Here is a 26,867-nt window from a genome sequence, read left to right on the forward strand (position 1 = left end):
ACGCAAAGGTAACATGATTAAAAAGGAACTTTCCAAAGGCTGATGTATCTGATGCTCTTTCTTACGACCGTACTTACATTTGTCTGGTGGAACAATGACTGGATCATTGACATGGGATGCAAGTTGATTTAAGATAAGCAATTTCACAATATAACGCTGGGCAATGACGATTGGCTAGCCAATATCAGATTAGTCAAAAGCAATTTCGTTAATATATCCGGAGATACAATGACAGGTAGTTAGACATATGCGCGAACAAAATAACGTCAACGTATATTCCACTTAATCCAGTAGACCTAACAAACAAGTTATACGTTGACAAGTCTAGAATGAGCGCAATTAAATCTGTGTCGACCACGGTTGATGCAGCAAATGTTAAGAAAACCGGAGATGTTTTATCAGGTCCGATCAACATGAACTCGAGCAAGATAACGTCAACGTATACACCGACTGATCCAGCACACCTAACAAATAAAGCTATGTTGAAAGTGTTGCTGTTGGTGCTATAAAACGATCAAAGAAAATCGTTGCATATATTCCTCATCTGGTTGACGCGATTGACAATGGTTTAGGATTCATTGCATCTGCATCAACACAGCATCATGGATATAATTCTAATTATGCGTTTGCGTTCAGAGATTTCGATAGTATTAGTAAATACTGTCCTCCAAGTTATTGTGAAGAAAAGCGTCAAAAAATCGAACATTTGATGATTGACATAATTTAACAAAGAAAATTCTGTGACAATCAACAGGTGAAATTTGATAACAACAAAGACACATGGCAATAACAAAAGCAAGATCAAATAAAGCGAGTTCATGATGGCCTCGACAAATTTGCCGAATCAAAAACTGGTAGGTTATCAAAAAATGTAAAACTTAGATCCACTTTTTTTGAAACGTAGAATATTTCGTGAATTTTGGAATGGACTATCACGATAATGAAAGAAACGTTGATTGATGTTGCAAATGAAACTATCGAACCCTCACACGCTAGCAACAGTATATCTTACACTAGTTGGCGAATTAACCAGCAAAAAACTAAATAGTATCATCCTTCTCAAATTGATTCGGCATTAACAACAGTATCGGATATTGAATCCAGAGTCGAAACTTACTCTGCTGATGAGCAAAACTTGTTCTATGAAACATTATATGAAATAACTAAAATATCTCCTATTGGTGATATTGGAGCTCCTGATCGTATTGATATTACAAGTAAGAGAAATAGATAAATCGAAATCAGAACGTACCAACAAGAAGTAAAACAAATAATGACTGAACCAAGATACAAAAGGTTAAAAGAATTATTTGCAAGATACTTCAAATTGACTGATATTGATGATAATACGTATATAAAAATGATTACGGTCTAACACAATTTGGTATAGCAATTGCCTGATATTGATGATAATACGTACATAACAATGATTACGGTCTGACACAATTTGGTATAGCAATTGCCTGATATTGATGATAATAAGAATATAAAAAATGATTACGGTCCAACACAATTTGGTATAGCAATTGCAATTATTAGGCAATATTTTTACTTAAGAATTATACTTTAGAAAATATTGAAAATGTCATTGGCTATATCATTTATACCGAAGATTTATACGCCAAGCAAGTAAGTGATATTACTAAGATATCTAATATTTTAATCCAGTAACGACTGTAGTTGGTAGAAGTGTTGAAAACAGATGAAAGATATTATGATGCATCATCTACAGTCTATGACAAGTATAGAGAAGTTCTTGGAGGTCAAAAAAAAAAAAGAAACGTTTCAAAATTTACTTGATTATATTGTTGTTATTACGTCTTTTACTGTATCATAAACTTATAATGATAAAGTAAATGATAGACTTCAACCACGTGTCGAAAAATATTCCCAAGACTGAACTTAATGCGCTAATGCAAAATTACAAGTTTTATCACAGAAGAACTGTTGTGAGTAAAAAGAATGTTACAAATACTATAGCAGAATCTTACGCGCTATTTCTTATCTCTAGTGGATCTTCATTAAACCCGTTCTTGTTAATAATATCATACGTCGGCGTTTCGTTGACGGCGGCGTGTAAGAAAATTGAACCGCGATTTCAAAAATGGTGCTTGTAAAACTACAAGTATGGCGTGTAAACAACTGCTTGATCAAATAAGATCATACTTGCGTGGTGTCAGATATGACATGGATGATATGATAAGAGAATTTCATATCATTGACATCATGTTGACTGACATCTTGCCGATGCGGGTTAGCAAATACAAAAATCGGTATATAAAACAATATCAAGTAGAATGTGTTAGCTTTAGTAGAGCAGTCTGGAATCAAGTATCATACAAAGTCGGGTTTAAAGCTTGACAACATCTTCGTCTATCTTTTTCCTGGACGATTATTAATCTCATTATCAAAAACAGAAGCTGGATCTTTCATCCAATCTTGCAGTTTTCATCGTCTGCGGTAAAGAAGATCCAATAATGTTCATTAAAAGATTATAAAAGTACCTTCAGTAAGATGCTGACTGGTAGAGCCTATCTTTATGCTTGTATTATCAGCAACTTGTTTCTTTGATATAAATTATACAATCTTTTTATCTGTTAAATCAAGTCCAGTGACATTCATTATATTAGCTGCTCTTTGCTTTCTCGATATGGGTTAATAAAACTTCCATTTTTCTGTTATAAAATATATTGTCTAATATAAAATTTTGTCTAATCTTTAGAATATCAATCAAAAAACTGATTGATTATCAACATGAAACAACTTTATAGTAGTAGAAATTTAAAGGCTTTATGGCACAAAGACCCTAATTATTATTTGATAAATACAAGTGTCAAATCAAAACCTAAACTAATTAATCACCAAAATGCCTTACCAAAAATCCACGAAACAAAAAGTGGGGGTCGTGCGGGGGTCGTCTTTTGAGGTCCGGCGGCGAATATTTGTATTTATCTTGGACAAATTAGGGTCGTTGCGCCAGAACCCCCCACATCACTCTACTGCTACTAGACCATGGCGAGGCATGGTAGGAACAGAGAAATGTCTGAATCAGAGAAATAACACAAGACAGTTAGGATTGAAACAGAGAAGGGACCATTTTTAAAGCGTTCTTCCCCAAAAGGAACGCAAGAAATCGACATGACGGATACTCCATTGGAAACAAGACCATATATTGGTGATGATAATGGTAGCGCTAGAAACAAGAAAATTCAGCTCCAGCGGAGACTTTAAACTGGAGCGGGATAATCAAAGACCAAAAAGAACAGAACCCACAACCCCGTACGGACGCGTGTATATAGCAGGAGAACTAGTCACTATTAAGGAACCATCACCCATTCTGAGGAAAATAAAGAATAAAACGGAAAAACTACATATATCAAACCTGCCATACGAAATCCACTTACAACCCCATTAGAAGGTTCTAACAAAAAGTAAAGATTTTGGTCTACAACGCGAGAATGGGTGACGGTTTCTTAATAGTGACCCATTAAAGAGCGGGGTAAGGAGTCTGAAAATAGATAAAGAGCAGATAAGACAAATAAAACCATTAAGTTTTTGATATCTTTCAAGTGAAGACGTGGTACAAGAGATGTCTTTACTACCGAAAATGTAAGCATTTGGGACAACAAGGCATGCGCCGCAAAAGTTGTCCAAAACAGAAAGAGGATAGGAAAACGAAGGATAGGAGAGTACAAACCCACATTAGTGAACTTGTGATTTATTCCAAATTGAACGTCAAAGAATCGGAAAAGACAAGAAAACAGAATGAAGTACTCCCAACAAAAAGGGAGAGGGAAAAAAGACAGCACACACACACACACACACACACACACCAAAAACTAAAATGAAGACAACCAGGATAAATTTGTAAAAAGTCCAACTTAAATTTAAGGACATACAAATATAAAATAGTAAGGTTCTTAACTAACAGTAGAAACTGACCTCAGGGCAGGTGTCACTCTTCCAATTTAGGAAGGGAAGGAAACAGACAATTGTATGAAAGGAGAGAAGTACTGAAGTTTGACCACAAGACCTCCAGCTTGGCTAAAAATGAAACATGAAAAGATCATCCACAAAATTACCTAATCTTTATAATCATGCAATAACGCTTTCAGTATTTCAGGACGTTTGGAGAGGGGATCTCTAAAGTTCTTACCAGCTATATATGTTGGTATGGACTAAGAATTGCACACACAGATACTACACTCGAAACGCCATGCTGCCAAGGCAATTTTACACGAGTGATTTTAGTATCTACAAAGAAGCGTAATGATTTGGTTGCGCCGTTCTGTTGATTCAAATGATGAAATTTGTAAGCAGATTTAAATGATGTTATGGGATTTAACGCCATTTTTCAGCACAAGATCGGCCATACATAGCAGTCACTATAACTAGTGGAGGAAAAACCCGGGAAAACCGGAAAAAAAAACACCGACTCATGGGATGGGATGTGATGTGATGTGATGTGATTTGGATTTTTAACGTAGCTTTGATAATTTTTCAGTCATATCGCTACCATGTTTGCAGTTTTGGCAGTTTATAGTGATGTCAAGCGCTGGAGCATCATGCCGCAGACATGTAGCATGATGTCCCACCCAGTCACATTATCCTGACACTATTATCCTGACCAGTACTAACACTAACCTCTTAATGCTGAGCGCCAAGCTAGGCAGCTGTTAGTACCATTTTTATGTCATTGGTATGACCACCGACTCATGGGAAGCTAATGGCAAGCTTTTTCACGGACCCACACTGGCCGAGCACGAGACTTGAACCCATGCAGATAGAGGCGAAATGGCAATGATTCGTAACGGTGAAGCTGTATACCGCTTGGCAACTCGGGATCTCCGATTTAAATGAACATAACTAGCCTGAACTAGTATTGGTATTGCTCAGTGTTTGGAAACTAAAGAAAACATAATGTTACCTGGCTAAAACGACAATTTTGTTGTAGTCAAATCCATTTTTAATATTTAATCCATATTAATTTAATTTCTTATTGTGTGAATATTAGTAGGTAAAAATTAACATTATACTTCAAATCAAGCTACCTTCAAAAAGGTATTGTTGTAGGGTTTAACGCCATTTTTCAGCACAAGATAGGTTATACATTGCGGCCAGTATATACGGTGGAGGAAGAAGCCGGGAAAATCCCGGAAAGGACCACCGACCGATGAGAAGCTACTGGCAAGCTTTCTCACGTACCCACATTTTGCCGAGCCCGAGACTCAAACCTACGCACAGAGGTGAGACGGCAGTGATCCTTAACGGTGAGCGCTTTATACCGCTCGGACACTCGGGGCCACTCCTGCAAAAAGAGAGAGAAAAATGAAAAACAAATAGTGAAACAAAACTCCAGTAAATATCATGTCCGCCGTAGCGTTTATATTCCCTTTTTAACAGTGTTAAATACATTATATAAATATATATATATATATATATATATATATATATATATATATATATATATATATATATATATATATATATACACACACACTTCGTACTCATATTCAAAGTTTCGTTTTAATGGACAAACTGTCACAAAGGCTGTCACCGACATTGATTATTTTTCAGATATTCTCATTAAGGGGTCCCGGGTGCCCGAGTGATCAAGGACGCTTGCCCTAGCATATCTCTCTGCCCCCATTTCACCTATGTCCGCATTGGTTTTGAATTTCGGCTTGGACAGCGTCAAAAATGCTTGCCGTTAGCTTCCTGTGGTTCGGTATATCTAACAAGATTCTTCCCTGGTTCTTTCCCACCAACTAAAATGGCCTCCATGTGTTGAATACTGAGTGTTGAAAAATGTTTTCAAACCCTACAGAAACAAACCAAACCTTATTTCATAATATTTTCTTCCAAGACGAGAGAGAGGAAGAATAGACTACAATAACAAACGTTAGAGGGAGGGAACTCTTAAAGGATTGTTGACTTTCATGCACAACAGTCGTTCATGTAATGGCAAATTCTTAGAAAGGAATAGTTCTTTTTCTCATTCCCTAATATGTGTGATCGGGTATGTGTCTTTGTCACATACGTAGATTGGCCGCAAGTGGCCGAGTGGTCCAAGGTGCTCGCTTTTACAGATCATTCACGCATGGATTTATATGTCGCCTGGGTTCGAGTCTCGGCTTGATCAGCTTAGGTACGTGAGAAAGCTTGCCAGTAGCTTTCCGTTGGTCGATAATTCTTCCCAGGGTCTTCCTTAGCTTGGTTCTTCCTCTACCAAATATACTTGACGCCCTGCCTCGCCTATCATGTGCTGAAAAAATGGTGCAAAAGCTCACAAAACAAAAACACACAAACGTACAACCACTAAAAAGGTAGATATGTGTTATAGCTATGATGTTTTCCACGTCTGAACTTCTCTTGAATTTTTAATATTGAAAGAAAAACTTTCACCTGTTGATAAAAATGTATTCCTTGTTTACAACGAATAAACTTGTTAATACTCTTTTTAATGACGTAAAACATGCAGAAATTACTCCTTATTTCTAAATTTAAATCCATGCCATATTTCTTTCAACTCTACGACCCAGGGAGAAGAGATAGAAGCATAACCCATCATATCTTGGTGTTAAACAGGGAAATCTCGGAACCAGAAGTGGTGTGCAAAACTCATCACAGATTGCCTACAAATTCTGACAGCCGTGTGTGGCTTTCTCTATTCAGCATAAAAGATTATTTCTATAGTCGAATGTTCTCTCTTTCGTCTTTAAACATTGTTTAGATTGAAGATGTGAGAGAAACAATTGTGTACTCTTTCGAAACAGTTCTTTGTAGAATTTTTCAATAAAATATTTTATTTCGCCATCGATTCTATCATTATCCTTTGATGTAACTTAATGCTATTCAACTTTTCTGTAGTTACACATAATATAATATAAAAGCTATAACGAACAACGCACGTACCACAAATAAAATAAAATTATTGACTGAACAAACCAAACACAGCTGTCCAATTACGTATTTACTTTCGTTGATTTGTATGCTAATATAGTAGCAATTACAGTGTTAGTATATTAATTACACTGCTTAACAGGCACGTGCCTTGTATTTCAGATCGAGAAGTGGACAGGTCAAATCTCAGTTTATACAACTATTTCCTACTTGGAAACGCTGTTCGTTGGAGAGAATTGAAACGCCTTTCCCAGTTTAAAATATAAATAGCCTTGAGGTCAGCTGGATTAAATTGTTTGAGATGGTAAGCTGTGTTGGAGCTATAAGGTCGGGGAAGATTAAGTGGCAAAATCAGAGAACGTCGATTCCTGATCTCTAAAAATGGCTTCTATAACGTGTTTCCAGTAACGGAGAAAAAACAACTTTATCCTTTGCATGCATGCATACATACATACATACATACATACATACATACATACATACATACATACATACATACATACATATATTACATGCGCATGCATTCTTGTAACCTCTGTGTTTTGCTGGTTACAGAGTAACAAAGTCGTGCTAAGTACACCGGTTTCTTACATAAAGTAAGTTCTGGAAACTGTTGGGTCGATAACAATCTTTATTAGACGTTAGCCGAGAGATTATAACTGGTCAACAGTGAAATCATTACTGACTTGAAAAGGCCCTAATCTGTAGTATTTTGGTGTGCCGAACACGAATATAACCGTGAAAAATTTGTATTGGCTCTCGTTTTGAAGATATTCATATACCTCATTTTCTATGTTTCACTGTGTAAATTTCTCCAGTAGGACTGCAGCAACATCCGGAATAATGATGTAACATTGCATAATACCATCATGCTCACATCATCCACAGTTGATTGCATCATTTTCTGATGCAATGCAATACTAATGCCATGCGGCTGCTGAAGTTGACGTCAGCAGTGTACTATACATGTGTAGGCCTATTATACTAATGCCAGGCGGCTGCTGAAGCTGACGTAAGCAGTGTACTATATAAAGCCCAATCAGATAGGTTCAGCATTTAAAATATTTTAGACGTTGTGCGAGACAGTTCAAGCTACTGTTACATAAAACTTATTATTTTATCCATTTACGTACAATAAAGAACAGTAATGCCTCGAAAGTGTGTTAATACCGCGGACAATTTTTGCTATATTTGTGGGGAAGTGACATTTGCCAACCAGAAGAAAAGTATCAGTTCTCAAGTGAAGAAGGCATATCATCTTTACTTCGGATGCAAGGTTGGTGACCAAGACAAGCCTTGGGCTCCGCATGTATGCTGTGCTACATGTACAACACAGCTTTCACAGTGGTTGAATTGCAAAAGGTCATCAATGCCGTTTGCAGTCCCAATGGTGTGGAGAGAGCCAAGCAACCACCTAAATGACTGTTACTTCTGCTTGGTTCCTCCTCTTTCCGGCGGAATAACGAAGCGAAAGAAGTCGAGAATAGTCTACCCAAACATTCCGTCTGCATTGAGACCAGTTCCACATGGTGAGGGACTTTCTATTCCAGAACCTCCAGCAGAATATTCTCTTGATTCATCTGACGAAGACAAAGGTGAGTCGACCTGTTCTTCTCCTGGTCCATCAGCATGCAGTGATCCAGATTTTCACTGTGGTGCATCATCAACCCCACACAGAATAACACAGGAAGAACTAAATGACCTGATTCGTGATTTGGACTTATCAAAGAACAAGGCAGAATTGCTAGGATCAAGACTCCAACAATGGAATCTTCTAGAAGAAGATGTCACAATTACTGCATATCGAAAGCGCCACCAGCAATTGGAGCCTTTCTTCAGAAAGGAAAGTAATCTGATATTCTGTTCCGATATTGAGGGCCTCATGAATGCTTTAAAAATCACTCATGACCCACAAGAATGGAGACTATTTGTGGACTCTTCGAAACTGAAACTCAAGGCTGTGCTTTTGCACAATGGAAACATTCTTCCATCTATTCCAGTAGCGTATGCTGTCCACATGAAAGAGACATACGATAACTTAAGGCAGCTACTGAATTCCACTGAGTATAACAAGTACAGCTGGCACCTCTGTGGTGATTTGAAGGTAGTTGCCCTTTAATGGGACTGCAGCAAGGATATACAAAATACATGTGTTTCTTTTGCGAGTGGGATAGCCGAGCAAGGGAAATGCACTACATGAGGAAGGAATGGACTCACAGGAAGAATGTAGCCATTGGAGAGAAGAATATCCAACACCCAGCTCTGGTTGAGGCTCAGAAAATCTTGCTACCACCCCTTCACATCAAACTAGGTTTGATGAAGAACTTCGTGAAAGCCATTGACCGGACTTTGCCAGCATTCCGATACCTGCATGAAAAATTCCCTCGACTCAGCGAAGCAAAGATTAAAGAGGGAGTTTTTGTGGGTCCTCAGATTCGAGAGCTTTTCAAAGATGACCGGTTCAACAACTTGCTGGAAGGTGACGCGAAACAAGCATGGAATGCTTTTCGCCTAGTTTCTACAAACTTCCTCGGAAATGTTAGGGCAGAAAACTATAAGGAACTAGTAGAAGACATGTTGATGAAGTATAAGAAACTTGGCTGCAATATGTCTCTAAAGATTCACTTCCTTCATTCCCATTTGGATTTCTTTCCTAGCAACTGTGGTATTGTTAGTGATGAACACGGCGAACGTTTTCATCAAGATATCGCAACAATGGAACAAAGATACCAGGGAAAATGGTCCACTACAATGCTGGCTGACTACTGCTGGACACTCCTCAGAGATGCTCCCGAACAGCTGTACAAGAGACAGGCGAAGAAATCTAAGATGTAGTCAATGACTTGATTTTTTATAGGTAGGCTATTACAGTTGACCTTTTACTATTGGAATGCATTTCGTTATGTAAACATTAATTTCTTGCAGATTACAAAAAAACTAGAGCCAATTTTGCAATTTGACTGTCATATTCGTGTTCAGCACATAAAAATTGATAAGAATTGACTAATTTTATTTCAGTAACATGACTTTTGTAAAAATTTGTTGTCCAGTGTTACCTATTCAAATATGTGTCCATGTGTGTGGCTCTGCGTCAGTGGGATAACAATGAGCTGTCCGTTACGTAGCTCTTGCCATTGGTCAATGACTGTATGATTACTGCTAATATTAAACATCAATAGGTATCATAATGTTAGTTATGAAAATTGAATTTACCTGTCCTTGGGTCCAGATTGTATAATTTCATTCTTTGATGCAAAGTTGAACAGGACATTAGTTTTTGTTTATTTCAACGAGTACTTAATGAATGAATTAATTCTTTCCCTCCCAAATTTGTTATTTGTTTCATCTTTTCTATAAATATGGTGAAACTTTCTTTCATGGACCACTCTATAAAACGGCATTCTCGAAAAGCTATCAGCATATTTTAGTCCCAGCTGAGTACTAATAAAATATCTTGAAGATAGTCAATTATGTAAAACGGTAGAAAATCGGTAGCCCTAATGTTGCACGTTTGTGTAAGTCTACAATCCTTATAACGCCAACATTCGTACCCAGCAATAAGAGCGTTATAAAGAGTATAGTGTTGCAAAGGTTTATGACATCATTGACAATTAATAGCAGTTAATATTAATATAGTTTAATATTCAATATAAATAATTATAGGATGAAACAGGCATAAAGAATTAATAGTCATTAAAGGGGGACAAACTGAAATTTTCATGTCTGCCTTGCATAGTTAAACTTAGTGACTGAAACTAAATAATACAATTCCATTGAAAATATACTTTGCCATTATATTAAATTATGTTCAAACATTGGCTTCTATAATCCGGGTTCTGAGAGTTGCTTCGATGGATTCTACACTTCAAAAAGATAACCGTTACTTCTTCGTAATGTAAACTCAGAATTGTGTCAACAGAGCGCTACATGCTGCTATTACGTGCCACTATACGCCCTTACGGTTTGTTACATATCGATGACCTCATATAGGTAATTTCATATTTAATTTAGGAAAAAGGTGATCAATTTCCAGGTTTTTTTTCACCCTTAGCAAGCAAAAGATGAAAATTATTCAAGGTGTTTCATAGATAAGTCTTAGATCATGACCCATTTGAATTTTTTTTTATCATATAACTTTTGCTATTGTGGAAAGAGAATAGAGAGAAAAGAGAAGACATGATTTTCAGAATTTCATTTAAGTCTGTCTCAGATGGTCCACCTTTCAATTACTGCACCTGAAAAAAATAGTGTCATGTGCAAGTTGAGGCAATAATGTACCTTTCGATAACCAATAGAATTTTAGCATTGTGTTTTACAAATTATTATTCAAAGAGCAACCTTTCTACCAATTCAAAAAAAAAATTGTGTCACAGGCAAAGTTATTTTTCTACACGGGGTCACTGATAGAAATGTCTGTGTAATTCACATAGTTCTACAACGGGTCACTGATAGAAATGTCTGTGTGATTCACATAGTTCACTTGGGTCGGGTCAGCTGGAGCAGTGTAGGAGCCATGTACATAGACTTCTATGGCACTGTATACAATATTTTCACCGAAATGAGTGTCGTTTGACTATAAACACCCATCAAAGATTCGGTATTGGAGACTCAAGAAAAATTAGCATTCTGGTTAATGGATATTTGTTTGAAAGTAGGATACTAAAAGGATGCAATATGTAGCAACGTAGCACTTAATCTGATTCACACCCAGTGTTTTTTTTTCTTCAAAATATTGTTAACAGGTTAAAAGTTCGTACGCATCCTTAAACAAAGTAAATAGTTAAATATTTAATACCAGAATTTCTTAAGTTCATATTAGAAACATGTCTAGCATAGCGTTTGCTGGATTGTCAGCCATATTCTTTTCCAGTAACTATTCCGTTTTCAGCATATTTTGTTTCCATCAATATCTTGAGACTCAAACAGATCGTTTTAAACACCTCATGTTTTGAATAATGTCCAAATACTGTATAACAAGCCTTTTTGGGGAAAATGAATTACCTCGAGAATTTCATGGTATCTGTCATAACGGACAAAGTACGTGTAACGTCGCCCTCTTAGTAAGACGGGTGGTTAATTGGATTTGGTTGGCGTTACCTAGAAGATGACCTCCCTCGATATTATAGCCCGGCGAGAGTGAAAGAAGAATGGAATTTCAACAGAGAACTGAGCGACAAAACTGGTGTGAAACAAAGCAATACGAGCCCCCTTTGACAAGAAAATAACAAATTTAATTAGAACAAATTCATAACGGCAATTTCAATTCAAGTTAGATTATATCAATAGAATTTAACAGGTGTGTCTCATTTGGATTGAGTTCATCATCATAAGGAGAGGTGAAAAGAGCGCAATGTCAGCGACTGATTGCATCGCCTTCCTTCCCTTTGACCGTATATCAACGTCTCCTAGTTCATCCTTCCTAAGCTCTATGTTATGTCCCTTCATGGACTTCCTGGTCCTTTTATTCTGACCTTGTCCTTCTTTTCTCGGACTTCTAACTCCAGACTGCCTCGTCTTTCTCTCAGAAAGCTGTTCCTTAAAGGACAAAATTACCCCATTATTATGTATACCCCACTCTGTAGACTAAATACAATTCACTTACATTATTCATAGCATGTTGCTATCCACACACTGCGTAAATTCTGACTTAGTACGGTAGGACATTTACCTTGCTTCCAGCGGCAAGTCTTAAATTACCACGTGAACGTCTATCAAATATTACCGTATTATTTTACATATACTACTACATGTTCGATTACTGTTGCATGAATTTCACAAAATGCAACTCACGGCAATCCTTAACCTACAAGATTATCCAAGCATTACAAAATCAGATATAATTAGGTAAGTATCGTTAACTCATGATATGTGTATCGTTCTAACAAACAAAGAAAGTTATTTCATATACCTCTATGAAATCCTACACATACGAACATTTGCATCGCATGCAATCAATTCTACCAATGAACTAATAACTGTATAATTATAAAGGTAAATTGCATAACAATTCTAGCATCAACACTTTCCGTGAAATTGAATAAAATAAATTGCATAATAACTCTAGCATCAACACTTTTCCATGAAATTGAATACAAAAATTGCATACAACTCTAGCATTAACACATTTCCATGAAGTAAATAAACGATACATAATATGGAAACCTAGTCATAGCAAACACATTTGCATACACAAACAATCGAATAATAGAATATTACGTGAAACTAAAATTGCGTACCTTAATGCTGTTCTCTTTCAGAACTTGTGCGTCCTAGCACTAAACATGTCTTTCTTTTTACAAGACGACCACCTGGTCCCTTTCTTGTATCACGAGGAAAGCACTAATTTCGTTATGCTTTCCACGGAGTCGAGACTAAGTTTCCTCTTCTAATAAATTTTCAGACTAAAGAATTTCGAATAAGGTCGTCACTTTATAGTCTGATTGCTCTAAAGTTTACGCCCTAATGTATTCTGCCCAATCGTAAGCAGCGGTCCCTAATTGTTTTCCAAAGAAATAATTCCTTTCATCAGATTTAGACATCTCGGAATCTGTCAACGACAGTGCGTGACGATTTCTCTTTGAAAACATGATAAGTGGACATAGGTTCCTGCCAAGCAGTTAGGGTTAGTAGCTAGGATGTTTACTTTCTGAGGGCTATGTTAAGATACCCCGGTCAATTTCACTGAGCTGGAATGCTGTTCCTTTGAAGTTTACACTGACATGGGGGAGATGAAAGACGAAAGGTTGAAGTGACCCTTCACAAAGACTTTTCTCGCTTAAATGCGATAAAATTTTAATGCTCAATGCATCCAACTTTCAAGTTCGCTGCAATTCAAAATTCGACACTTCACAGTACGGTTTGCATCAACATATCAATATGTTTTTCCTTATATAGGCTTAGTAACTTTATTATCAGTTGAACGTCGTGAAAAGAACAACTCTGCTGAGGTCGTAGGATTGTTTTGATCATTTTGTCTTTGTCAATAGAGCTTATCTGCTCATTGCAAAGCAATGCATTACTATCACATCTCAAGGCAATGCATTACTATCACATCTCAAGGCAATGCATTAGTATCACATCTCAAGGCAATGCATTACTATCACATCTCAAGGCAATGCATTACTATCACATCTCATTGCTAGGCAATGCATTACTATTATATCGTAGCTACGTTGATTTAATGTTTTTGTGACCGGATATTTGCACTTCTTGATTTGGATAAACGCTTTTGTTATATAACCCTCTGTTAGTTGGGAGACCAGCATTTGCCGATATTCTTCTAGGAACAGAGGTTTATTAATTCCGATGTGCTGACAATTGAACCAAAGCTTGTCCTGGGAAGGGGGCGCAAATTCAATATCGCGTGGTAACAGCAATGTACTGTCTGCATTAGAATAGACTGCTAGGCGCTTATCTGTATATATCTGGTATGTTAGTGTTAGACACATATCCTACATTTTCGGTTTCCCTAGGAGAGCATCCAGTGGGTTAATTCATATAATTTCATACAGATATAAAACAACAATGAAATGACACAATAATTGCATTTGTTTGGTCCTTTATAAGTCTGATCAAGACACTTTTAGTACCTTTCAAAACGGGCAAGGCACAGGGTACAGTTGTTTGCTCCGTAACTCTAACAATGTATAAGACGTTAACATTTCTTTCACCGATTTGGATTGACATTTAGGTCCTACCATGTTATCAAGAGTATGTGCTATCTGAAGCAGACGGTAGATGATTTAATTTTGTTAATGTGAAATGTACTGGAAAACAACACAAAGTACACTACCTTTGCCTCTCCCTGAAACACCTGAATTATATTTCACAGCCTATAGGAAATTTTAAAGTTGTAAAAAGATACATATATTTATTGATTTTTATTTATAATGTACTTCTGAAGTTCATAAAAATTAAAATAACTCCAGGAAAAATGCAATGGAAACAATATATAAAGCATTATATTCAAAAGTATGAAAACATGCGCTTCACAAACCTGTCCCATACTGACGTGTTCTACAAAAGATTAAAAAATGCTCATACCTCTATAAAACCCTACGTTTTATGGTAGGTTCTAAAGACAATACGACAATGACAGTTAGTTACGTCCGTTGAGAATATTCTGATAACGGTACCAAAAATTACCATAACAGTTTGTAAACACTGCAATTACTCTTACACAGATGAACACTGCAATTACTCTTACACAGACGAACATCGCAATTACCCTTATACAGATGAACACTGCAATTACGCTTTGTCACGTTATAAGTAAGGAACAAGAGCCAGATTGCAATATGTATATGCTAGACCCTGAGGCTAATTATTCGCTTCATAAATGTTGCGAGTGTCAGCCTTGCGAACAATGACTGTCAAAGCGATGTGTACACAGCTGGCCGGTCGGCTTATGTTACGATAGTGTAAGCCGACATAAAAAGGACGGGTGGGAAGCCAGTTGTATATAACATGGCCATATTAACTTGTTACTGGCGCTTTATTTGGCTGCGTGCGATTCACAGGTAAGTGGCATGAACTGCCGGTGTTGGGCTCAAAGGAACATCAAGTGGGGGTCGTAAATCCACCCTTGACAGACTGCCGGGGAGGGGGTAATGTCTGCTAATTATGTAGACCATGGGTGAATCGACATCCACTCGGAATTGAGCAAAACGTGTCCACCATTGGAATCGCAAGTTTAAATCTAGTGTCTTGAAACTAAACGTCAGTAGTCGCTAAACCATCTTGCGGGAATTATATAAGGAAGTTATAAGCTACTCCGACGTCATTCGAACTTGGCGGGAAACATTGTTATTCTGGGAATTATAAAGGAGCTTCGGACAGACAGGAAGCTTTTAGGGACCGGAGGAACTGTTGGAGTCAGAGAAGGAAAATACCCTGGTACAATTGGTCCCGAGTCTCTGGGAGACAAGAAAAGGAGACAACTGAAGTGGAGGAAGTGGAAGGGTGAAGGACGTGGTTGTTGGACTGAAGAGGTACTAGGTATCAGTCAAGAAATACTACAGATGAGTAGAAACACAGGACAGGAGAAAAATCTATCACATTAAGTCAGATGATGAAATAGGCCGTCACTTGGTCGAGTGAAAGACGAGTGATAGGGTTTTGAATATTGAATTTCATTAGAGGAAGGATTATCTGTTATTGAATGGCATTAAATTTGTTGTTTATTTGAATTCCACCTTTTGTGTATTCAGTAATTTAACTGTCGGCATCGCTGACTGGGGGCTCGGAGCTTTGCATCTCTATCACTACTTCAATTTCTAACCAAAACGAGCCAGGGTGGCTCTTCTGTAATAATTAAAGATAATACTGGGAGCACCCCACCCCAACCTAAGGTAGTCTACGAGACCTTTACACGCTTACACAGATGAACACTGCGATTACTCTTACACTGATGAACACTGCAATTACTCTTACACAGATGAACACTGCAATTACTCTTACACTGATGAACACTGCAATTACTCTTACACAGATGAACACTGCGATTACTCTTGCACAGATGAACACTGCGATTACTCTTACACAGATGAAGTAATACATGCAATCACTTCAGATCAAAACACCGTATAACAAAGGTAAATATTTTGTATATATGTTATCAATAATGGTTGACATTAGTCTTGGTGTTCCGTCACAATATACCAGATGATGAATTTATTCAGCATCTGCTGGGGTAGAGACCTTCTTAACGGTTTCGTCTTAGATGAGGCCGAAATACTAACAAATTGTATAACCTCTATTTCAATATTCTCTTCGAAACCTGATGGATATATTCGTTTCTTAGTAATACCATTGATTTTCAAATTGTCTAAGTTCAGAAGATACCTGATCATAGAAACCTGCATAGTGGATACTATATATGTGTATAGATTATACATTTTGTAAAAAGTGACACGTATGTAATTTAAATTTGTACTTACCTATAACACGTGCAAACCAATCGTTTTATTGACTAATTTAATTTAAGTTTTAGTATTATAACATTTCCATTATTGAATTATGTATTAGGATAATGTCTCAAATTTTCTCACTTTGGTCTGGATTTCAATTAAGAATGGAAAACATTGTTTGGAAGAAGTATGGCAGTTTATGACTGAGTTTATTCAAAAAATTGCTTCAGCCCAGATCCAACAATTTTAATAGTTGGCATTATTTCATCGGATTATCAATAAAACGAACAATTGTCAAATGTTGATAGCATGTAGTTTAGCTAACGATAACCCAACAACTGCTTGTAGCGTCAGTATTTCATTGGGCCACATAAATCCAATAGATAGAAATATTTTGAAAACGAAAAATGCTAAGCCAACGTTTCCAACTTTGTCTTAGCTGGAAGACAACATTTGGTTAACAGTGAGTCAACGAGTTTACTCAACTTTTAAATGACCAAAGAATAAAACTTTGATGGGACAACGTTGTTTATTCATCACTGTGACACAAAAAACCAGCATTCCACGCGTCAACGCTGGTCCAACACGTGTATGTTATTTTGGTCAAGCTCCGTCGTGGCTGAAACTCAAAACACTGATAAAGAAGCTAATCAGAACAAATTCTTCGGGAGACAAATTAAAATAGATTTAGACTTTAAGATATTTACTTTTGAAAAATTGAGAGTCAGTATGATACTGCTGCACCCTTTTATCACCATTGTTGTCTGTACTAAGATTTCCTCGTTTATAATGAATAAACCTACTTGACCAATAACTACGAGCGCGAGTAAAGTTTTCTCGCCATTGTGATAAAACATTACATTTCCCTTTGAATGAACTAATCAGAGTTTACCAACACAGTCACTTATCGATCAATAGAATATGCACTTTCAGTGATACATCGTCTTTTCATGACAAATTATTTGTTATAGGTACATATGAAATGGGGGAAATATTAACATAGGCAGCTAAGAGTAGTAAAGATGCGTAGCTGATTGTCGTCTGTGCAGAGCTTAAATGCAGAGCTTAAATGCATTTCAATGAGCAGTACGAATAGATACAATAATTCCTTCACTAAACAAGTTGGGTTGATAAAAAAAAATATTTTAAGATATGCAAAGTCTAAGAAAGGAGTTATCAATTTAATGTCTGCAATTATGTCACCTTTCCACATTTGTCATACTAGTACTTTGAAATAAGGCAAGAATTGTTCTAGGATGGTTTACACGACAATGCTATCTCGTTAAGGCCTAACGTATTGATGCAATTATAGAATAACCCAATATATAGAAACATTAAAGCGTCTTTAACACACACACACACACACAAACACACACACACACACACACATATATATTCTTCAAAAGAAGTGGGGGAAGCAGAAGACTTGCAGCAATAATGTCTAAAATTTTGTGGAGGATATATATGCATGTGCATAGAGATCTGTAGAAGATATTGATTCCCTTTGTAAAAGTGATAGGTCATTAATAAATAAAACGAATAGTAATGGACCTAGAATTGAGCCTATTGGTACTCCATATCTAATTGTTCCAGGTTCAGACAGAACATTATTTATATAAACATGTTGTATTCTCTCACTTAAGTATGATAAACTCAGAAAAAAACAACGTTAAACTCTTATAATTGAAATTTCAGTTATTCGTTATGTTATTTTAAAAAACAGGAATCTTAATTGAGCGTAGTAATACATGTTTGGGGTTTTCTGTTACATAGCTATTTATAACACTTGGGATCGTCCCGCTTGATCGTAATAAGGTTATCATAATACCAGTCCTTCAACCAATGGAAGCCAAATTTATTCAATTATTTTTTCTTAAAATTTGTTAGAATGTTCTTTTCTTTTAATGCTTACTTCGTGTCTGCCTTAATTGGGGGTGTTTACTTTATGCTGTACACGTGACTCTATTTATAGAAGTGGGTATTCTTGGAAAAGTAGTTCTCCTTACAGTTCATACAGAAATAAACGCAATTCATTTTGATCACGTGGTAACATTCTGACCAATGGAAATGTTAATTTCCTTTACCAGCTACTGGCATTGCAATTATTGAATGCTCATCCAAGTGATTGTCCTATCACAATTCCATTTAGGGGAAGCTTTCTTGAGAAGAACTACTAGCTGCGATCAAGATTATATCACAATGCCCTGCTTTTAAACTATATTATAGACACAATTTTTTTCAGTTTTTCATGCAGATTCATCAACATTATGGATTATATTTATTTTAAAGAAAGTTTCATTCTGAAGGAAATCTCCATTTGCAGTCTTTGAACTTCGCAAATACATAAATCGCTACCAAGCACTTTTTAAGTCGGTCCCTATTTTCTAAGTTTCATGTTTCAATACATCTGTTGAAAGCAGACACGTAGTTAATTTTCCACATAACGCGCATAATGTATGAAAGTATACCGTGTGGTTCATCGTGAAAAAATATTTCTCACTTTAATGAGATGGCCAAAATACTTCAGAGAGAGTATGTTAAATGCCATTTCTAAACCACATCTCCATGTCCTATCATGAACATTTGGTTACAAACAGAACTTAAAATACTACTAACCAGTACATTAATGATCTTTCACATAGTGCACCAAGAGAAATGTATGCATTTTATATCTGTATATGCAACACACCAGCAGCACGTAAAATAGCCATCGTACAGTGTTGGTAGGAAAAAGCATGGGCAAGAACTTCATTCAGGGAATTAGAAGGATCAATTAAAACATCAAGACAGAGACAATTGTATGTTTGTGAAACACAGTATGAAAATAGTAAAGGAAGTATAATCATTTTCTAATATAAATCATTTAATTTACAAACTTTATATGATATATCACGTTCATGACCAACAGATTGAGAATCACTGGAAGCTAATATCCCAGAATAAACGATTCCGTAGAGAGTTTTATTAAACACTGTTTTTTCTTCATTATACATGTTAATTCAGTCCTAAAAAATATTAACATTTGAGTGAATTCAAAGGCGCAAACAAAATATATGGCTGCAAAGTGAGATGAAATCTCTTTAACAATGCTGATATTGAGCAAGATATAAAAAAACAGTCGCAATGAAAGTTGAGGATGTCATTTATTAAGAAGGGTCTATTAATATTGCCTTGTCAAACTGTCTCAGATGAAGAAAAATGATCACTTTCAAGTTCGTTCGTAGAGTGTTATGCGAAATACTCGAAATGTGAATTACTTAAACGAAATATGGTGTCCTGCTTTCATTGGCGTTATGTCGTTATCTTATTAATTTCAAAAGGTCTACCTGATCTATATATCTACATATCGGTATTAAACATGTTCTATATCATCATTTTATATACCTTTTCATCTTGTGATTGAACCTACTTACATATTCTGGAATCTCAGCACATAAAATGAAAATATATGACGATAAGGCATCACCTTGCCTGCAACAGCGTTCCAAAGAAACCATTGGTGAACAGTGACACATGATTTGATATCCTCGTTAAATAGTTTAATCCATTTTACAATAATAGAGCCAACATTTAAAAAAAAGTAATAACTTTATAAGTTTTAATCAAACTGAATCGAAAGGTTTTAAAAGTTGACAAATGTGCATACATACATACATACATACAGAGAGATAGACAGACAAACAGACAGACAGAGACAGAGAGAGAAAGATTTGGGTTTATCAGTTTTACTAAGAACAGCTAGTTCGGTTGACATTAGTTGCGTGGCCAAAAGTATAAGTAGTATTTAGCAAACATATAGGTTTCCCGTTCTTAGTAAAATTACCGTTTTTGCCTTTTGGAATACACCTTATAATTCTTTCATTATAGAAGTTAATAATGAAAATAATTACTTATATATCTAAGATGAAATAAACCCAAATCCTAAACAACAAAATTAAATGATTCCGACGTAAAGCCATGCGAGTCTGGACTTTTATTGGTTTAATTTTTTAAGACTGGACGGTAATTCATCGTATATAAATTATCCTTCAGTTTTAGTTAAAGCATTCAAATACCGGGTTTAAATGTTAATTATACCTACCTCTTCTGCCTTTCTAAATGTATACGTATTCTCATATTAAGACTTAGATTCTCATATTAAGACTTAGATTCTCATATTAAGACTTAGATTCTCATATTAAGACTCAGATTCTCATATTAAGACTTAGATTCTCATATTAAGACTTAGATTCTCATATTAAGACTTAGATTCTCATATTAAGACTCAGGGTTAGTCATACATACATGACTGCTGCAACGAAGCACTCTTTGGGTCAAACATGCATGCATGATTACTGCAATGAAACACCCTTTGCTTGCACTCTTATAAATTAAGAAGTAGAGACTGAAGTTAATTTTTGATGGCTTGTGACGAAATCATTTCAATAAATGTTTGGAACAAAATAGTTTTTAATTGCTTGAAAAAGCGAAATAACGATCGAAAATCACAGAGTGACCTAAAGAGACAAACGTTAAAGCTTTGCTTATTATTTGTTTAAACCTAGGTTACCAATGAGATTGGAAATAGCCGTAACCAAAGTGGTGGGAAATAGTTGTAACCTAGGTTACCAATGTGGTTGGAAATAGCGGCAGTAAAATGAAGACGAATTTATTTACTGAAGTATTTTCTGATTGCTTGAAGATAAAAAAAAACTAACAAGATGTCTACAACTGCACAAATAAAATACTGGCGTTCACTTTATCAGAATATTACTTCCTTTACTATATTTTCACCAAAGTAAGGTATAAATAGCTGAACAATTACAAATAGTGTTATTACCTTGCCATTATATTATATTATTATTATTATTATTATTATTATTAATTAGTATTATTATAATAGGAGCAATTCATACTACTTGCTTTAATATTCTTGGAAATTTCATTGCAACAAAGGGGGTGGTCTTACAAATTCACTAATGATAATTAAACGGTTTTGAAGAAATTTTGTTTAAAGTTTTAACTTGACTGATCTCAGCAGTTATCTGGAAAGTACTGTCAGTCACACCTATAAATAACCTTCTGTTTTTAACCAAGTAACGGTACTGGATCAATCAGGTTCGACAAACTGAATCCATCAATGAATCAGATGTTACCTACTGTCAAACTCCTCTCTACCGCAAATCTTTTTCTAGCTACTGCATATCAATAAGGTTCAGCCTATAACACATTTGTACATGCGATTTTCTTAGTATGCACAAACATTATGAAACTCAAACTCCTCCATAAGTTAATTTAATTATAGTGTTTTCAGTATCAAGACAACAGTTCCACGGTGAATACATTGTGGGAGGTCAATGACAGGGTATGGATGTTGCAAGTAGAAAACATAGCAGTCCTATAAATATATTACACAATGAATCGAACAGCTTTTATGCAGACTGCTTGTTTCACATATATTTGACGGCACTACGTTCACTGTGACTTTGTAAGAGCTATAGCACCAGTGTGAATGGCGACGCTGGTAACATAACTTCCTTACGGCTGCATTCGCGAATACGTGTCACACAGAACTTTGCGGCACAGAATCGACAAACTATACTCGATGATAAAACGATCAGCATGGTGGAGTTGAGATGATGCTAGCTGAAATGGAGAACCACCGACGTGCCCGCATAAGATAGCCTCCTTTTAAAACACACAAACATGTATACATACAAACAGACCTTCCGCCGCAAACTATTGCGAAAATATAAGTCCAAGAAATATATGGAATGAGCTGAGACAGATTATATCAGATATGGAATGCTCTCAACTATCACCCAGCTGATAAACATCGGGCATCTACCAGAAAGATCACCAGCCTATGACTATTCCATTAAAATATCCCATCTACTATCGACAATAGAGATATACAGCCGATAACTGATAGTATTGAGATTAATGAAAACATCTGATAGCGACAACAGAGATATACCGCGGATAATTGATGGTATTGAGGTTAATAAAACCATCTGATATCAACAAGAGCGAGATATACAACCTATAATTGATAGTATTCAGGTTAAAAACATCTAATATCGATATGAAAGTTCTAATGCCCATAACTGATAGCATTAACTCAATAAAAACATCTGATATCGACAAGAGAGATTTAAAGAACATAACTGATAATCTACAAATAACAATTGATGGATTCAATGTATAGAAACAAATGAAAATCAGTGCTGAATAAGATAATCTCAGCAACCGAAGAATATATTATGGTACCATTACAAAAACTCTTACGACTTGTAACGGTTTCGGCCGTTTTACTACAAATATCATTGAGCATTTTGTGAACGACAATGGTCAAATAAAGGCAAATGGACGAAATGCTAGGTGAGTTAACAAAAATTCGAGGAAGAACTGGTAGGATAAGGCAATCTACAAACCAGTTGTCGTGACTATCCGTGTACTGATTATGTTGTTCGTTTTTTCACCATACTGGCGTTGTGTCCGCTACCAGTGTCATACTGGAGTAATATTCGTGACAGACTCGTATAGTTTCGTTATCAATTAGTATGAAATTAATGGTTTGTTTGGTTACTGATATAGGTTAAAGTCTTCTATCCCACGTGATTATTCTCTGACAGGGGCGCCTTCTGATAACCTTGCTTGGGCTTTCACCTTGGTGAGTGTAATGTGAAGTCATGAAGGTATTGAAGGATTTGACTCAAATCAGTAAAAAAAAAAAAAAAAAAAAAAAAAAAAAAAAAAATGATCATATTTTACTACTGAGATATTACGGATTATTTATGTTCCGTAGTCAAAGATTTCTTTTTCAAACCCAGGGATCTTACATTAATGAAATATAGTTTTATTTCTTTTTTAATCTGGTTACTATTACATTGTTGAGTAGTGGTTTTATTTCTTGTTTAACTAAGGGTTATTACATTGTTGAGAAGCGTTACTTTTTTTGTTCAAAGAACGGAGTGTTATTGCATTGTTTATATGTAGTTTCATTTCTTGTTCAAACGGAGAGTTATTACATTGCTGAGAAGTGGTTTTATTTCTTGTTCAAATGAAGGGTTATTATATTGTTGAGAAACGGTTTTATTTCTTGTTCAAAGAAAGGAGGTTAATTATACTGTTGAGATGCAGTTTTATTTCTTGTTCAATCGGATAATTATTATATTGTTGAGATGTGATTCTATTTCTTGTTCAAACGGAGGGTTATTACATTGTTGAGGCGTAGTTTTATTCCTTGTTCAAACAGAGGGTTATTACATTGTTGAGAATTGGTTATATTTCTTGTTCAAACAGAGGGTTATTACATGGTTGAAAAGTGGTTGTATTTCTTCTTCAAACGGAGGGTTATTGCATTATTAACCTGTATTTCGTTTTACTCGCTTCTTGAACTGAACGAAAAAATGAGAGAAGGGATCATATTAAATCAAGTAGATTTCATGAACCTTTGTGACATATTTACTACAAAAGCTTTGTCGGATTTTTCTTTGATTTGAATGACAACTGTTGATTATTATCACACTTTAAATGATACATTAAAACCAGTTCCGAATATTAGTTCCTCTACAAGGCATTTACGTTTCAATAAATGAGTTTAGACATTTCATGTCATAAACTGTATTGCAGAAAACGATTAAAGGACTTATCTGAAATTCTAAGGGTGATCCATTTTCTACTGTAGACAATAAATATGATTTTTATTTCATTTCATTAGCACGAGAAAAGACTTTATGAGGCTGTCAAATTTGTGCAACCTATTATGGAAAGGTGCCACATTTCACTTCAGCAATGTAGCTTTAACTGATTTGTTACGGAACAGAGAATCTTCTCAAGGTAATAATAGATGCTGCTGTCTTTGTTTTTTTTATTTGTTTTGAAACTAAATAGTGTCGAAAGTGTCTTCAAACTTATTAGCATATCCAAATATATGGGTTAAATTATTAGCTTATCCCAATGAATGGAGTAGTGGTTAGTTTATCCCAATGAATCGAGTATCTGGTTAGCTTATCTCAATGAATCGAGTATCTGGTTAGCTTATCTCAATGAATCGAGTATCTGGTTAGCTTATCCCAATGAATGGAGTAGTGGTTAGTTTATCCCAATGAATCGAGTATCTGGTTAGTTTATCCCAATGAATCGAGTATCTGGTTAGTTTATCCCAATGAATCGAGTATCTGGTTAGCTTATCTCAATGAATCGAGTATCTGGTTAGTTTATCCCAATGAATCGAGTATCTGGTTAGCTTATTTCAATGAATCGAGTATCTGGTTAGTTTATCCCAATGAATCGAGTATCTGGTTAGCTTATCTCAATGAATCGAGTATCTGGTTAGCTTATCTCAATGAATCGAGTATCTGGTTAGCTTATCTCAATGAATCGAGTATCTGGTTAGCTTATCTCAATGAATCGAGTATCTGGTTAGTTTATATCAACGCATCGAGTAACTGGTTAGCTTATCCCAATGAATGGAGATTCCTAGATAGTGTGGGGTTTATTTACATTATAATTCTCTCTCTCTCTCTCTCTCTCTCTCTCTCTCTCTCTCTCTGAGGCAAAAAATTTCGTTACATTCAGAAGTTCAGAGCCACACTTAATGAACAAAATATCTGAAACAGCATGTCTTTCCACCTTCTCTCTCTTCCCATTTCTATTTTTAAGGATAATATAATTTTCATTCAATCGATAAAAGGGTGATTGCGCTTCGTGCGTGCCACTGAATGCTACATTTAATGGATTATCATGGATGTACACAAAAAAATTACCTACAGGTAGAAGAAAATGTTCTTATAGTTCCAAGATTTTCTCCATCAAACCCTTCACCTTTTACTTCTTTTCACCCTTATGAACGACTACAAATGGTTATCAGAGAAGGACTGAAACGAACTCATGAAAACTGACCCCAAACCAGTGTATTGGTATAGACAATATATGGATATGAAATCCTACAATTGCAGACTGAGCAATTTCATATCGAGATATAAAAAGAAGTGCATGGCTATTCTATGAAGTTGTTTGTCATTCAATACGACGAGGCCGAATGATACATTACTAGTACAGGAACAGGAAGCCCTTGAGATATCATTGACTTAGACGAAAGGTGCAAGTTCGAGTTAGTTCGCTGCTAAGGATTCTCTAATATAATCGGCATACACTAGTAGTTATTGAGAGAATGGGCCCAATTTGATATAGCAACTTCAACATGACACATTTACTCAGAAAGACATAATTGTTGCCGAAAAAGTACCGTGTCTGTTTTTGACGTTATAAAGAAATATAGAAATTATCTCAAAAGATTCGCATATAAATTAGATAAACAGAAAGCAAATTAATATAAAGACCACACAGATGATGGAATTTACTGAGTCAGTCTTCTATTGCAAATTGCAAAATAATAATTAACATTCAGGGATATATAGTAGTTGAGGAAGGGTGAGGTTGTGAATGGATGGATGGCCGTACGTACGAATGGACAGACAGACACACAGAGATAGATAGATAGATAGATACTTTCTCACCCATGCGACAGAGAGATCTAGCTGTTTTGCTAACCTTGCTTTTCTTATCTCAGTCTAGTCATCTCAGACCAGTCGTCTCAGTCAAGGAGTCCACGCGCATATGCACACATTCACAAAGGATTGAACATAGTTGTGGTTATAAGCATAGCAGACATACTCTCATGGCGACCTCCAGTAATTAATTCTCATCTAATATAAATTTACTTTGGATTCCTCTGACAGACATTGAGGAGTTTAGAACTTAATATAGATGGTTCGAGTTAAATCTGGTGGTTCGCTTTGCTTTAATGGGCAATTTTCATTTTAAGGTTAAATAGTTTTAGCCCCTAAAAATAAATACGCTGTATTCATAACAGTTAAATGTAGGTTGAATACGAATGAGGACAAATGGGCCAAAAATTGTAATACCCTGTATTCATAACAGTTAAATGTAGGCTGAATAAGAATGAGGACAAATGCAAATCACTACACATCAACTGCAGTTAGAAACAATACTTGTACTAATAAAGTGGTTGGAAATTATATTTTTCATTTGTCACGTGCTATTCTAGTG

The sequence above is a fragment of the Sinohyriopsis cumingii genome, chromosome 4 (genome assembly GCF_028554795.1).
Source record: "Sinohyriopsis cumingii isolate HCF-2022 chromosome 4, ASM2855479v2, whole genome shotgun sequence".
NCBI classification, from domain to species: Eukaryota; Metazoa; Mollusca; class Bivalvia; order Unionida; family Unionidae; genus Sinohyriopsis; species Sinohyriopsis cumingii.